The 16,859-nt window shown below is 43.4% G+C and overlaps 1 protein-coding gene and 1 long non-coding RNA gene across 4 annotated transcripts in view; one reads left to right on the forward strand and one right to left on the reverse strand.

Annotated features, from left to right (window-relative positions):
* Window positions 1–16,859, reverse strand: part of LOC109285001 (uncharacterized) — a 138,624-nt gene that overhangs the window by 88,688 nt on the left and 33,077 nt on the right. The window lies entirely within an intron of this gene.
* Window positions 1–16,859, forward strand: part of MID1 (midline 1) — a 400,427-nt gene that overhangs the window by 45,625 nt on the left and 337,943 nt on the right. The gene's annotated exons all lie outside the window — the stretch shown is intronic.

Genomic DNA, 16,859 nt, shown 5'->3' on the forward strand with positions numbered 1-16,859 from the left:
TATTCGAATGCTCGTGGCGCACAGGCCAAGTCCCGGAGGACTGGAAAAGGGCTAATGTGGTCCCCATTTTCAAAAAGGGGAGGAAGGAGGACCCGGGCAACTATAGGCCGGTCAGTCTCACCTCCATCCTTGGTAAAGTATTTGAAAAAATTATCAAGGCTCACATTTGTGAGAGCCCGGCAGGGCAAATTATGCTGAGGGGAAACCAGCATGGGTTTGTGGCGGGCAGATCGTGCCTGACCAACCTAGTCTCTTTCTATGACCAGGTTACGAAACGCCTGGACACAGGAGGAGGGGTGGATGTCGTATACCTGGACTTCAGGAAGGCCTTCGATACGGTATCCCACCCCTTACTGGTGAACAAATTAAGAGGCTGTGATGTGGATGACTGCACAGTCCGGTGGGTGGCGAATTGGCTAGAGGGTCGCACCCAAAGAGTCGTGGTAGATGGGTCGGTCTTGACCTGGAAGGGTGTGGGCAGTGGGGTCCCGCAGGGTTCGGTCCTTGGACTGATACTCTTTAATGTCTTCATCAGTGACTTGGACGTGGGAGTGAAATGTACTCTGTCCAAGTTTGCAGATGACACAAAGCTATGGGGAGAAGTGGACACGCCGGAGGGCAGGGAGCAGCTGCAGGCAGACCTGGATAGGCTGGACAAGTGGGAAGAAAACAACAGGATGCAGTTCAACAAGGAGAAATGCAAAGTGCTGCACCTAGGGAGGAAAAATGTCCAGCACACCTACAGCCTAGGGAATGACCTGCTGGGTGGCACAGAGGTGGAAAGGGATCTTGGAGTCCTAGTGGACTCCAAGATGAACACGAGCCGGCAGTGTGACAAAGCCATCAGAAAAGCCAATGGCACTTTATCGTGCATCAGCAGATGCATGACAAATAGGTCCAAGGAGGTGATACTTCCCCTCTATAGGGCGTTGGTCAGACCGCAGTTGGAGTACTGCGTGCAATTCTGGGCGCCACACTTCAAGAAGGATGCGGATAACCTGGAGAGGGTACAGCGAAGGGCAACTCGTATGGTCAAGGGCCTGCAGACCAAGCCCTACGAGGAGAGACTAGAGAAACTGGACCTTTTCAGCCTCCGCAAGAGAAGGTTGAGAGGCGACCTTGTGGCTGCCTATAAGTTCATCACGGGGGCACAGAAGGGAATTGGTGAGTATTTATTCACCAAGGCGCCCCCGGGGGTTACAAGAAACAATGGCCACAAGCTAGCAGAGAGCAGATTTAGACTGGACATTAGGAAGAACTTCTTCACAGTTCGAGTGGCCAAGGTCTGGAACGGGCTCCCAAGGGAGGTGGTGCTCTCCCCTACCCTGGGGGTCTTCAAGAGGAGGTTAGATGAGTATCTAGCTGGGGTCATTTAGACCCAGCACTCTTTCCTGCTTATGCAGGGGGTCGGACTTGATGATCTATTGAGGTCCCTTCCGACCCTAACATCTATGAATCTATGAATCTATTGTTTGGGGCCATGCTCTGTGCTCCCCACGCTACTTCCTGTGGGGTGTCTGGGATCTCACATCCCTGCTGGGCTCAGGTGGTACTCTTCTTGCTGTGCCTGGCCCTACAACTGCCTCCAAAGTCCACCCAAAGATGGGGGATGGGGTTAAGGCAACCCTCCTTGCCTTTCACTGGGGAGGTAAGTGGCCTGGAATTTCCTGGGGGCTCCCATACCACTGGGAACCCCACCAGGCCAGCTTTCCCCCGGCAGGGTACAGTTTTAGGTCATGCCCAGGACCTCGAACCTCCTGCTCTTAACTTCAAGATGTTCCTGCTGCAGCTCAGCCAGATGATGTTTCTGCCTGGACTGGCAGCAGCAAACTGCAGGCTTTATATGTTTTGTTATTGAAATGGCTGCTGCCATCAGGCACCTGGTAGCTGCCTGACTCTGCCCTTAAAGTGACAGGCACCCAAAGGTGCCCTGCCACACCGTAGTATCCCACTTCTCCACCCCTATTTATGCTTATTGGGCACCCAAAATCATCCATGACTTTTGAAAAGCTAGACCTTAATTTTTGAGCCTCTGTTTTATGTCGAATAGAACAGATGACAATGTTACTTTTCTTCCACCCTTTGTCTACCTTTTCAGTTTATATTATGAGTTCTCTGCAGCACAAACTATTTCTTACTGCATGTTCTTGAGGGGCCTGATCTTGACTGGCACTTCTGGGAGCTGTTGAAATAAAAATAAAATTAATAATGAATAGAAACAAAGTTGAAATGGTTCTTGCAGCACCTATTTTGGCTGACAAAGTAGGGTTCATGGAACTTACATTAGATATATCAAATGTTTATATAGCCTTAGCATATAAAACAACATACAGGGAAAAAAAAAAGAATCCATAAAACAGGTTTCATTGGGGAAATGAAAATGAAAGATATATTGAATATTTCTCTTTACACAATAATAAATTGTTAACTGCTTAAAATTTTAAAGGTCTAAAAGGGAATTTTAAGCAGGTGTGGTAAACCATCAGTTGAAAGGAAAAAGGGAAAAAAAACCCTAAGAATACAACCTCTTTATTGTTTAGTTTCTACTGAATTTCCAAAACTTAAGGATCAATATACTTTCTTATTCTCAGCAATTTTTCAGGGGCATATACAGCAACTAATGTTTTCCTTAAAATAATTTTTAAGCAAAAAAATGTGTAAGCAAGCAATAAATGCAGATATGAGTTTTACTTTTGAAATATTTATTTTAAAAATATCTTCTGCCAGGTAAAGATCTCCACAAATAATTTTTTCAATTTTTATTTGTCTGGAAACTTGACTACAATACCCTTTAAAAAGTTTAAAGATCATTTTTTGTTGTGTTTTTCTGTGGCTTTAAATGGAAATTGGTTTAAATGTGCATTTGTGTAGCTGGGATACTGATGTTACTGTGCCAGTACAAAAAGTAGTTGGTTTGTGATTCTCATGAAAATGTTTGTATTTTTTTCTGTTATGGACGGTAGATGTTTTTACAAGCTGGTTAGATTCATTATGTATGCAATTAATTTTTTTTTTTTTTTGCAAAAAACTAGTTGCTCTAATAAAAGATATCACCCTACCATGAGTCCTGATTTCTTTAGAATCATTATGGCATCCCTTTACATTATGTGGATTGACAATTAGTGTCCAAAACACATTGATTTGTCTGCAGATAATTTTTCCATGCATCTCATTAAAAGTGGTTAAATATAATAGCATCACATTCATAAACATCTGGAGTTTGATCTGGTGGACATTTGCACTCAAAACCTACAATGAATTTATTGGAAGCTCCAAATATCAAGGAATTCAAAACTGAGCCCTTAATAGTGATCCTTAAAAACAAAAAATAACAATAATTCCCTGTTCTATGGAAGTTTTACCAGCTTTTTCAAAAGAAAAAGAAGTTTGAGAAATTCTGCAGCAGGATCTCATTTACTGGTAGCAGCAATGTGCTTAATTGAAGCTCTTTGAAAAATGTAACATCCCCTTGTCATGAAGAAGAGATCAGACTTAGTTTTATTAGACTGTACCAAATCTCTCACAGCTCTCAAGTTAATTTTACAAAGCCTGTGCTGCCTAGTGTCACTGCATAAGTCTTGCTATATCCTGGTTTGGATAAGACACTCCTGGTTGCAATAGAAAAATTAAAAAGTAGCAGTTCTGTCTTTACAGGACCTCTAAAATGGAAAATGTAAATAAAAGGTATTAAGGAGCTGTCTGGTACAATCTAAGTAACTTTTTTATATTAGCTGCTTCCATTTTCTTGGGTTGTTGGTGGGGAAAAGAACCCAGCATGGTTTTAAACCAGTAGAATAAGCAGTGAACCTGCATTTCCCACTGTTTAAGTAACTTAAAATCTGGCTATAGATTTTTTGGACATGAGCCTGTTTCTCTTGACTTCAGTTGAAGTAGAAGGAGGTTATTTACTTCCATCGGGTGAAACTGAGTGGTTAGAAGTGAACAAAGTAATGATTCGATGGGGTTTTGCCAGAGCATGGACTGAGTAAGGATCTATGAATTTGCACTCCAGAGAATACTTACTTATTTTATGTGCTTCCCTCACAACCCAGTGTAATTTACTGTGAAGTTGAGTTCTTATTGCACAGAAAAACGGCGGTAAATCACTGGGTGGTACAAAGCTTGAAACGTGTCAGAGAAACTAATTCCATCATTGCAAGCTTCCTCCTCTGCTTTTTTCATTTGTGACCCATATAGTGAGTGTCTGTTGCACATGCTTCAAGCCTGTGTCACATACTTAAGCTTGGCAGATCAAGAGCCATGTGGCTAATATGGAATTCAAGTTCACAGGCAAGCCACACTCACAGATGCAAACTGTGCATTCCATACATACTTTACTTCATACGGCCTTTTTCTTTAATATAGAAACTATAGTACTAAATGCACTACAGACCTGAAAGCACAAGACAGACCAGTGTTTAGTACAAGTTATGAAAAAAAAAGCCTTGTAATGACATTGTTTGATTAAAGAAGTTAAAACAATGAGTCAGAAGAATAACTGAAGCAAAGAAAAATGATTTAAGGGATTCAGTCAAGGGAGAAAAAATGCATTAAAGAATACATCCCTGCTTCTGTGACTGATCCTATCTGTGCAGGCCTCTATGTCCACTCAGAATAACCCTGAGGTCAGTAGGACTCTTTGTTGAGGTTTTAATTGCATGGAGCCACTGGGTTAATTGAGCCTTGGTTTCAAACAAAAGGAAAAAAAGTGTGTGGGGGGAGGAGGGGAGGTGCATGGAGGACATTCTGTATACCAGGGGCTTCAGAGAAGAGGGCAGTAGCCATGATAACACTGTTTGGAGGGACACTGGTGGAGGGAGTGGTCTGTGGAAAGGGGAAAAGTCTTTAAAGTATAGGGGATCAAATCTTTGGAGGGTTAATAAGAAATGGATACAGAAATAAGTGGAGACTCAGCATAAGTATTTGAATCTGGAGGCAATATGGTTGGGTTGCTTTGTGTGAGTAAAAAGATGCACATCTGGGTTCAAGAGACTTAAAGAAAGAGTATTTAAATAGCATATAAAGAGAGTCACTTACAAAGCTTTAATTTAATTTGTACCAGTTGGGCTTGCTTATTTAGGGGAAAGATCTCTTAATTTCACCAGAAAGAAACATCATAGACTGAGTATTAGGAAGGGGGTGGCTGAAGAGAAGGGGCATGAAACTTTTGCTGTTAATGCTAAACATACTGGCTAAGTGAGAGAACTCTTGCTCCATGTCTCATAAGAAGACAGCTAGAGACTGTGCCCTAAAAGGACTCCTTCCCCCTAGGGGCCAACACCTTTGAGACGCTGTAAGAGGCACGTGCAGGAACAGGAAAAGGTTCCCCCCACCGTAAGTTTGCAGTGCAGGGGCAAAATTAGACCCCTGGATATCCAGGGATTAAAAAAAATGGAGCAAAAAAAAAAAAGCAGGACAGGGCATGGTCCTGAGGCAACTGGAGGCTGGGTCCTCCACAGAGATGCTTTGGCTGCCAGAGAGTCTTTGTGGTTGGCCCTCACCCTGGCTTCAGTGTTGGTAAGTAAGGGGCCAAGGGGGGTTGGAGGAAGAGGGAGGGGACTATGTGGGGGACCCCTGTTGGCCCCGCCCACTCTTCCAGCCCCCCCGATCCCTGCCTTGCTTGGCCCCATCCCCCCCAACATACCGAGGCCCCCAATCCCTGCTTCCCCACCCCAGCATCCCCACAATTAAACAAACAAACAACCCCCCCGGCACTTACTGGCAGTTTGAGCTGCTATCTGTGTCACTGGGGCCCCACCCACACAGCACGGGGCAGAGGAAAAGCCCCAGAAACCCCAGCCTGGGCCCTGCTGCCCCCTGCTGCCCTGTGCTGTCCAGGGGAGAGCTCTGCCAGGGGGTCCCAGACGTCCCATAGCCCCTGCTGGGTGAGTAGAGGATTTAATTTTTTTTTTATTTTAAAGTTCTAGTGCCTGGGGTTGGGGGGGGGGCAGCCATGGGGGCCTGGGGGTGTAAGTGGGGGCTGGGGCTGGGCAGGGCAGCCATTGGGGGGGGTTGCAGCAGCTGGCAGGGGATGGGGCCAGGTGGGGAGCAATTGGGAGGCTGAGATGGGGCATGTATACCCTGCGGGAGGAGTGGTACCCCCTGCAGGGGCCATTTGGCTCCTGTTGGGAGGGCTGTTATCCCTGGTGGGGGGCTGTAGCCCCTGTTGGGGGGCAGCAAAATATATATTCAAGTATTCATGAATTCATGAAACGTATTTAGAGTTCACTTCCTTATGATGATAGAGACCTGGTAGTCTTCCAAATTGCTTTAACACTGTAGACATATCAATAAAACATTGCCCAACTGATTGCTGTCTTTCTGTCTCACTCTATCTCTCTCTTTATAGTGGTCTTTTGCTTTAATTGTGGAAGAACACGGATTTTGGGGTATTTTACAGAGTGACATCAGGTTTTTTTATCAGGGATTTTTCAGTTTTCCAACGGGGAACACGAGAATTCCTGTTAGGGAGGCCAGTGGCAGGACCCTGCCTGCTAAGAGCTGGCACCTTGGACCAGGCTGGAGGTGGCTGACCTCCTGGCCAAATGAGGCCAGGAGGACATGCTTTGACAGTTCAAAGCAGGCCACCACACTGGGAATGTCTTCCGGGCAGGGGGCACACATGGCAGTAGTGCCGCACAGAGGCCAACTCTGCAGCCACAGCCCACTGGCAGGTGGCCCAGAGGGGCAGATGCCTCTACTGGCTGTGCAGTCCCCATCTGGGTCTGGCAGGTGCGCAGCAGGTCACAGCCAGGCAGCAGCCCCCACTGCCAGACTGCTGCAGTGGGTAAAGTGTGCAGGGAACTCTCAGGGCTTCTTCAACAATCTAGGTGGCACAAGGGGTAGTGTCCCCAGGTACCAATTGGCTGGGCCCCAGAAGCTCCTGAGAGCAAATAGCTCTGAGCTACTTGCCAGGGCAGCTTTTTGTACTGCTGGGGCCAGGACGGGGCAACTTTTTATACTTCTGGGGACAGCACAGGTGCTGGCACCGGGCTATAGCTCCCCCTGGCTGCAGATCCAGGAGGAGTCAGGCAGGATTATCTTGCCCCAAGTGGTACAATTTGCTCTTCAACAAAGTGCATGTCTGAGCACATGTGTTGAGGCAAAAAGTCCCGGCTCAAATTTGCACTACTTCTATTTGAGCTGCTGCAAGCACACGTGCTTGCATGTGTAAGTGTACCTATTAAGTCCAGAGCGCTGAGTATTGAGAAGCATGGTAAGGAGTAGTTGGGGGAGGTAAGGCCAACATGGTAGATTAACCAGTAGTACCCTCATTTGCTTGTTGCAATTCATGGATGTTTTGGAATGCCACAGAAGACAGACTGGAAATAGCTATTCTTATGAGTCCACCTTCCCAACAGGAGTGGACTTAGTCAAAATGAGATCCTGGAGCAGAAATTATACAACATTTTTTTTTGAGACTAGCAATATGCCAATCAATTAATTGATATCATAGGTCAGTTTCATTGTGATCAGGGGTTGCCTGCCATGGGGGCTGCAGCAGAGTATACTGCACACTCCAGAGGCTTTACTAGTATTAGCCATGGGCACCCAGGCTGTATTGCCTCTGGTTGCACCATGGGGAAGCACCCTGATCCGCCCACTGCTGCACCATGTATGCAGGCAGCCTACCTCACCTCCTTTTTTGCATCATACCATGGGATCCTTCAGCCCTTTGGCCTGTGCCATCCTGTCCTCTTGGGAAGAGCAGAAAGCAAAAGCTGGAGTAAGGAGGGGGAGGCTAGAGACCCCAGCTGCACCGGCAATTGGAGTGACAAGGGAAGTGGTGGCTGAGTAGGAGTCTACAGGCCATACAATAACCCCTTACAGTCTGTATGCATCCTCTGGACCAACAGTTGACAGCCCAGTTGACAGCAAACAACAATTTTGGCACAAACTATACTGTCTCTTTGCAACCCAGCGAGGACAAACTGGTGACATTTGCTTTGTTCAAATACCTCGGCTTCACCCTGACATTGGCACTATTATGTATCCATCTTTCTCAGGTTCATTGCAGTTTTCTGGTTGGTGACATTTTAAAAGCAAACTTGCAGCTAACCTAAGAAGTAACCAGCATGTTGTGAAGGCATGTTTTTCACTATCCTTCTTTCTGAGGGCGCCTCACTAGGATACTGCAAAAACATTTACCTGGGCACTTACTGGATCGGTGTCAAAGCTGAGTACTAAGCTTTGATAATCAGGCAAGACTGGGGTTGCAGGCACTGGTTCAAGGGCTCAAAGCCAAGCAAATGAAAGGCAAGACGACTGGTTTGAGGATAGACAATACTAAGTAGACTGCTCTTGCTTCCCTTCCATTAAATCCCTTAAGTGGCTGAGTAGCTTTCTGTGTGGTGTGGACCAGTGGGGAGAGGATATCCAATCAGGACTCAGCAGTGAGAGGATGAGTCATCTTACTGCAGGTGTGGTGAGTTCTCTGTTGTGAGCATTCACCCACTGTACCTCAGGGAAAGTCATCACCGAAGAGCCCAGGAAGTAATGTAGTAACATTAGTGGGATTTCTGCCAGGGCTTTTGGTAAGCCCTGACCTCATCAGGTCATCACAGGTAGGCAAACCCTATTTCCCTGATAAAGTGGTAAAATGAATTCAACCTTAAGTGTTGTGATGGATTTTTCATAGTATAGCCACAGTTTTTCATAAAATGTACACTTTGACAGGTCTGGGAATATTATTTTAGCAGGCAGAGGAAATTTACTGTTGGTTTGGGCTGTCATTTTCCTAGTGCTGTTATATGTATATTTTTGGCATTTCTTCGTTAAAGTAGCTTAATTGGGAACACAAACTGTGCCCTTGAGACTAGCAAAAAAGGTTGGTGGCAGCTGCATATTAGGGTTAAACCCTGTTGTTATCTCAAATTATTACCCTTTATAGTCATTCTCTTAGACTTACCTTTTTCTTTCTTCTCAAGCTTGCCCCCCCTCCCCCCCATGACTTCTTGACAACTGATAATGAAAATATGTTGTTCTTAGAGGAGAGTTTGGTTGGATAATGGAAGTGTGAGGAAAAAAAGCTGACTGAATTTCTAGCAGTGTGATGTTTAGAAGAGTATAATAATCAAATAACTATATCAACTGCTCACTTGAAAATATTGGTAACAGATTTTACAGAAAAGGAAAAGGAATCCATCTGTTATCAGTTGTACTGAGAGAGAGATAATGTCAGCTTTGTATTAAAAAAAATGGTTGCTGTGTTCGCATGAGTCCTGAAACATTTCTGGAAAATTAAATGTCAGAGTGAAGCTGAGACATTTATTTTCAAAGCAGGAGGAATTGATCTTGTGAAAATATTCTACTGAAATGATTTCATTTAAAGGGTAATGTTGTGGTACAAGGTAAAATAATGGCTCTTGCAGGCGATTTTAATGCCTAAGCAAAGCTCAAGGCATATAACTGTGAAAGCTATTCACTGGATGCATACTCAGGCATCACGAACCCTATTTCTATTATGCAAGACTATTGTCAGTTCCCTAAATCAGGACTTAAATGGGCCTGTACCGGGGGCAACATAATAAACAAGAAAAAATGTTTTTCCTATCTCTGTAGAGTTAGAAATAATTAGTTTCTAATTTAGTTTTCTAGGAATCTGCCTGGATGGCACGCATTATTTTTAGTGTAATAAAATAAAGATCTTAAAAAAAAAAAAAAAATTCTTGCATATTATGGTATCCAAGCTGTACCCTCTCACATCTACATTCATTATAAGATATTGGGCCAAATTCCCCTCTTCTGTGCAATGAGAAGTAGAACAGCTGAGTGCAGAACTTGACAATACAGCAGATGGGTAAGGGATAGAACTGCATTGTGGGTTTTGAGGGATGAATTAGGTTGCTAAGGGAAATGACTGAGAAGCAGCTGTTGTACACATGCATTCCTTCAACAACTAATTTCTTAGTGAAAATACCCCCAAGCTCAGTTCTCTGCCCTTTCATGAGAGGGCACCCTATATCTTGGGAGTTCAGGCAGAACAGCTTTTGGGGCAGTCAGAGAATGAAGACCTGTGTACAAATTGAATGGCACTCTGTGATACAGAATCTACAGAGTTGGAGCCAGTTTTTTCCATTCCTTGGATTCTTCCCTTAGCTCCTTCACATGATTGTTGACCCCCCAAAACTTCTCAAACATAAGTCATGCTTCATTTCCTTTCCTCCCTTATTTCTTAAGGTGTGGAACTTTAAATTCATTCCTCCTGCCTCCTTCCAGTTTTAAGTGAGTAGGGAGAATGTCTCATTTTTTTCATGAAATAGTAAGTTGAGTGTGGTATTACAAGTGCCTAACATGCAGACATAAGAAAGGTGTGTGTACCTGAAAGTTTTCAAAGAAAGATAGGGGGTTTTTTTTGACAATTTCTCAGTTGGTCTAATAAAAAGTATAATCTCTGAACCAATAGTTTTAGAGTTTTGCATTATTTTTTTTTTTGTCTTAGACCAACATGGCTACCAAGTTAGATCAGGAATGGGTTAGCCTGATCTAACATACTTTTGGAGTGCAGCCTCAGGGCTAGGAAAGCCCAGCCATTTACCCCAGCCTTGGGGCTGCATTCTTTCTATCCCCATTCTCCACCACCCAACCCTGACTGGGTTTTTTTAGCCCTTTATCCCCTGGTAGGCTAAACCCCTGCAAACCTGTCATCCCCTTCTTGTCTCTGAGCAGAGTATCAGTGGGCAGCATCTGCTGGCTCCTTGGAATTGTTTGAGGGCCAGCGGGTAGGGTCCAGTGTCCTCTGTTTGGGGTCCCCACCCAGCACGCTTGTTCTGAACCTCTGACCTGCACTCCCATTTCTGTTTTTTTTCATTCTTTGTCCCACAAAATCTGTTGTCCCTTTTTCCTATAGCCTCCCCACCTAAGGGAGGCCAATGAGTAATTTGGTGGGCTGGGCCCATGCTTTCTTTTAAAGGTGGACAAGTAGCGCTGATCCTGCCTGCTCCTCCCCACAACCCCAACTTAGACCAGGTTCATGGCATGGCTTCCAGCACTGGCAAACATCTGCCCAAGCCAGATATGATCTACAATTACATAGTTTAAAGTAAACTGTACAATTATAGATTGGGGACAGTGAACATCTGTATGTACCCTCAGTAAGAGACTCATTTTATTTATTTTTTTACAGGTGCATTTTTAAATGAGGATTCTTAAAAAAAAATCAATACTTTTTGATAACATGAAAGATGAGGACATATTGTTAAGTTTACATAATACAGTTGTACATTTTTACAGTGCACATTTCTAAGACCTAAATTGTAGTGTTGCGAAACATAATTATTACTGGGACATCTGCCTAAGCAATCGAAACAATAGAACTTCTATGTGAATTCTGTGGCAGGAATTGGTCAGACTATATTTTAGAATTTCATAATTGTTTGCTAAGTCTCACAGGTTTTATTCAGGTGATGTTGCTTAATTGAATGATGTAGACATGTATGTGCAACATCTGTCCCTGCAGTGTTCAAGTTCCAAAAGGATGGCATTATGAAAAGGAATTTTGACAGTGTGTGTTTTCAAACAGCAACTGAAAAAAGGTTTCATATTTAAAACATCTGTAATCATTTTTGTGCCATTTCAGGCTCAATTAGTGGTATATGGATTTTAAGCCATTCACTCAATTTTTCTGTGTGTGTGTGTATGTATAAGTGTAAGTGTACACAATGTAAGTGTATTTCATGTTTTGCATTTTGAAACTTTTATGGCTTTTATAAAGACTGGAGAACAAAAACTGAAATATACCTTAAGTATGCCAGGTGCTCAATACCTTTGCATAAAAAATAGCTATTATGCACGTGTCTAGCCTTTTTTAAAGGTGTCTTTAGGGAAAAGAGAAGAAGGTTATCAATATGGATTTAGATCTAATTAAATACAGGTTTCCCTTGCTTTTGCTGTACGTGCGTTCCTGGAAAACGGTGCATAACTCGAATTCACATAAAGAGAACCCACTTTACAATGTGACAATGTAATCCGTTCCAAGACCTCAACTGTACTGACCCCAAGACTCATTTCTACCAGTTTTACAAGACAATTTGGGTACTCACCAACAACAGAGAGGGGTAGGAGATAAACTAGTGGGACACTTACAAGCCATAATGGGGATGGTAACTACAGAAACATATCGCAGACAACAAGTGAGGAGCACAGTTCTACACAGGAGACTATATTTTGGTGTGCATCACTCCCACAATGAATTGCACAAAACAACTGATTGCAGGCTTCCACCACACTGATCACATAAGAGTGAATTTACCTTGTATATAACAATTTTTTTGTATAAAGTGTCATTGTGTAAGAGTGAATTTGCACGTACAGAAACTGCATAAAGTGAGGGAAATATGTATTTTACTAATGGTGTTGATATGAAGATTAAAATTAATGAAAGGAAGAGTCTTTCATTTTTTCTGCATAAGAAGCAAACCAGCAAGTAGGAGGTAAAATTGCTTTCCATTTAGAAGGGTTAAGTATTTCTGCTTAATATGAAAAGTGAAAGGGACTTTAGGGCTGATTACCATTAACGAAATCATCCGTAAAGCAGGTTAAAAGCATCTACAGAAAAGCATCTGTTGTACTAAACCAAAATTGTGTAACTTGGTGTAATTTCTCTGTGCAGACTGGCTCTTGCAGATTTTTAAAATAAATATATTTTATTTGTTTCATAGTCACTAGCAAGAAATAAAAAGCAGAATATTCAATTCTGGTTATGTACTAACCTACCTATAAACTTATACGGGTTGATGGAAGATTCTGAGTTTTCCTTTTGTCCATCTTCATTTTCTGGAATCCTCCTTGATCTGTGTAGTGATTTCCTCCCTTTATATCTAAAACCTTATATCTCTACTTGTCTCAATTTGATTCATGCCCGAGGGTGTGTTATAAAAAGAAAATGCATCTTTTTTTACCAGAGTTTGGTTTCTTTACATTCTGATTCTGTACTGCTCTTTGTATCTTAAGTGGTAGCTTACTTGAAGATCAGTACTTATTTGTGTATATTTGTGCATGCGTGCATCATGTTGGTTTGTGAAGTACCAAAACTGTAGTTTGAATCCTTTTTGTTGAATTGTCATCTGATTCTTACAAACAGTAGTGTAACTTGGTTTGGGAGTTCAGGAACAGGACAGCACCCTGGTGCCACCTTTGTGGAGGGATGCAAAAATAGCCAAGACCACAGCAACAGCTGAACATGCCGTTATGATCAGCACCGCAGCAGCCAGCGTTGTCCCAGTTGTCACATGGCTGCTTATGGCACAGAACTGCCCAGCTACGCCTCCACTTATAGGCCAGTCAAAATGAATTCTGAAGTCTAAATACTTCAGGGAATTGGTCAGTATGGGACGTAAAGATTTTCATCTGTCAATTTTTGTAGATCATATCCAGTCAATGACAACAGAGACTGAAAATGATTATAAATCAGTTCAGTGATTAATGTGAAATTAATTGGTCATGGTCTCAAACCCTTTTGCATGAATGTCACTGTTGTTGGCAGTCCCATGGAAAGGCCAAGAATTTAACAAGAGTAAATGCTCTTGACTCTTTTTCCCTTGCTGCCTCCTACCCTTCCCCCTGCTCCCTCCACCCCTGCTCCTAGGGTTAATGGGGCCATGTGAGCAGGCATTGCCTGGATTGAACACATTTAATAGATAATTTTAAGTTGCTCATCTTTCATGATGTCAAAGGTCAAAATTTCAAATGTAAATGCTTACGGTTGGCCTCCAGAATTTTTACTTAAAATATAAATACATGGCCCAATGTGAGCCCCTAGAAATTGCACTGAAATTGAGAAACTAAAGTAAACAATAAAGAGGGGAAGGAGAAATCTCTAATATGTGGTTCCATTCACCATCTGCTGAAATAAATAATATTCTTTCAGTTCAGTGGGGACCAACCTTTTTGGCAGACATACCACACTTTAGCCCTGCTCTTCCCTAAGTGCCAGTCCAATCTCCTTCCCCTGCATGATCTGCTTTGCTTTCTGCTCCTAGTGCCATACTCCCAGTCTGATCTGCTGTGCTTTCTGTGTCCTTCCCTGGTCTCTCTGCCTGTCCTATTTCCATGTCCTATTTGCCACTGTGCGCTCTCCCCAGTGTGCCACATGTCACACAGGCTGTCCATGCCACTTGCGACACCTGTGAAATCAATTTAAATTGATTTCAGTGGCCCATTATACTTCTCTACACTTATTCTCTGTTCTAGACTGTGTCAGATTGCACACACCTTTGATTTTTTTTATTTATTTTTTTTTTTAGATTTGCTTATTTTTGGTCTTCTTTTTCATTCACTTCCTCACATTGTACCTTTTCCTTCTGAACTGCTCTTTCAGTACAACTCTGCAGATAACGATTAGCTGAACCCCAAATATGCTTTAAGTCCCATCTGCTGGAGAATTTCTGAAATTCTTTACATCTGAAATACATTCTGTTATTATTTATTAGTTCATCTGGAATGCAGTACTTGCCACTTGAACTTTCATCTTCTCAGCGATAACTGATGACTTAATATTTGGTAAAAAACCCACTTCAAACCACTGTGTAGTATAGTATGCTATTAGCAGAAAGTCTTTGTAGGGGAACAAGGATAAATCTGTTCTGTTTCTCTTGGATTTTTTTGAAAATGTGAATGACAGCAGAGAGACCCTGCTGTAGCCCTTGTCTCTAGCATATGCCTTAGATATTTCTGGATCTTTTTTCTATGCCATTTACTCATCAAAGGATAATGTCTTGGGCTTTCTATCCCTGACATTATTTACATGGTGCTGCTCAGTATTGTCTTACTGTTTTAGGTCTTTCAACATGATTGACTTAATTTAACAATAAAACTTTAGAACTTGTACACAGTGTTTTCATTGTCAGTGCCTTTACAACATGCTACTCAGTAATCATATGAATCAATATAGTAAGTAAGTAAATTCTGATTTTGTAAACGGGAAAATGAAGCAATATGTGACCCAGTTTATGACTTGCCTAAGATCACAGAAGATACTAGAGTCAGCTGAGGATAGAATTTAAGAGTGTGTTGGTTGTGGTGACACCATTAGAACATGTCTGCGTGTACTAGTATACTAATATACTTAGAATCATAGAATCAAAGGACTGGAAGGGACCTGTACGATCTTCAAGTCTGGTCCCTTGTCATGGGCAGGAGGTTATTGGGCTCAAACAAGCTCAACAAGGTGCTTGTCTATCCTTTTTTTGAACACCTCCAAGGATGGTGACTGCACCACCTCTGCTGGGAATGTGTTCCAGATTCTAGATACCCTTACAGAAAATAAGTTTTTCCTAATGTCCAACCTAAATTTTTCCTCAATTGGCCTGTGCCCATTGGTCCTTGTCCTCTCTGGGGGTGTCTTTCTGAAGAGTTGCTCCCATATATCTTAGTGTTCACCCTTGACATACTTGTAGGTGGCTATCAAGTCACCTCTCAGTTTTTCTCTTGCTCAGACTGAACAAACACAGTTCCCAGAGTCTCTCCTCATAGGGCCTATCCTACAGGCCCTTAATAATATGGGTGACCCTTCTCTGCACCCTTTCAAGCTTATCCACATCCTTTCTGAAGTGCGATGCCCAGAACTGGACACAGTACTCCAGCTGTGGCCTCAGCAATGCCAAATAAAGGGGGAGGAGCATGTCTCTGGATCTGTTCACAACACATTGGCTGATACACACCAGGGTCCTATTTGCTCCGCTGGTGACTTCATTGCACTGTTGGCTCTATTCATCTTCTGGTTGACTGTCACCCCCAGGTCCCTTTCAGATACAGTGCCAGCCACTGGACCACCACCCTTCGTATAGTTGTAGTGAAGGTTCTTTCTACCTAAATAAAGGATCCAGCATTTGTTCCTATTGAAACTCATCTGATTGTGTTCAGCCCATAGGACCAATCTGTAGGGGTTATCCTTGATCCTTACCTTATCTTCAGATGTGCCCGCATTTCCCCACAGCTTGGTGTTATCTGCAAACTTAATCATTGAGCTTTCCATCCCCTCATCCAAGTCATTGATAAAGATGTTAAAGAGCACGGGCCCAAGCACTGATCCCTGGGGGACACCACTGGAGACAGCCCTCCAGGATGAGGCCATCCCATAAATTGCAATTCTCTGGGATCATCTTCTGAGTCAATTGCCAACCCACCTCACTGTAGACTGGTCTAGGCCAGTACCCTCCAGCTTATTTGGATGATTTCATGGGAGACAGTATCAAAGGCCTTGCTAAAGACTAGGTAAATGATGTCAACCTCATGTCCCTTGTCCAGCTGGTTAGTTACCTGGTCATAAAAGGACACCAGATTTCTTTGTTTGTTAGGCATGACCTACCCTTGACAAAGCTGTGCTTCTTAATACCCTACCAGACCCATCAGGTGCCCTCTGTGCTAGGGTTACCATATTTCCAGGATCAAAAAAGAGGGCACTTCTGGTGGGGAGGGGAAGAGGAGAAGGGGGTATATGATTGTAGTGGGGGGCAGCGATATGCCTGTGCCCTGCCTCTGCCCCTCGCTCCTAAGCCCCTGCCCGCCAGCCCTGCCAGTGCCCCTCACTCCCAACCCAGAGACCCCTGTCCCTCCAGCCCTGCTGCTCATGCAGGTCACACTCTCAACTCTCTCTCGCTGGGGCCCATGTGTAGAGCATGTGACCCCCGACAGCTAAGCACTTTGCCCGCTGCTTCCAGCCCCAAACATCCAAGCTGCTTGCATCTGGGACAAGTGGAGGCAAAGCAAAAACCCAGACATGTCAGGGAAAACCTGAGGACATGTCAGGGAAAACCCAGATATATGGTAACCCTACCTCTGCCCAATCCTACCAGACCCTCCCCCCACCAATTGAGTTACCACTTATGGCCTGCCCTTCCTCACAGCAAGCAATGAACACT

The sequence above is a fragment of the Alligator mississippiensis genome, chromosome 1, assembly GCF_030867095.1.
Source record: "Alligator mississippiensis isolate rAllMis1 chromosome 1, rAllMis1, whole genome shotgun sequence".
NCBI lineage: Eukaryota > Metazoa > Chordata > Crocodylia > Alligatoridae > Alligator > Alligator mississippiensis.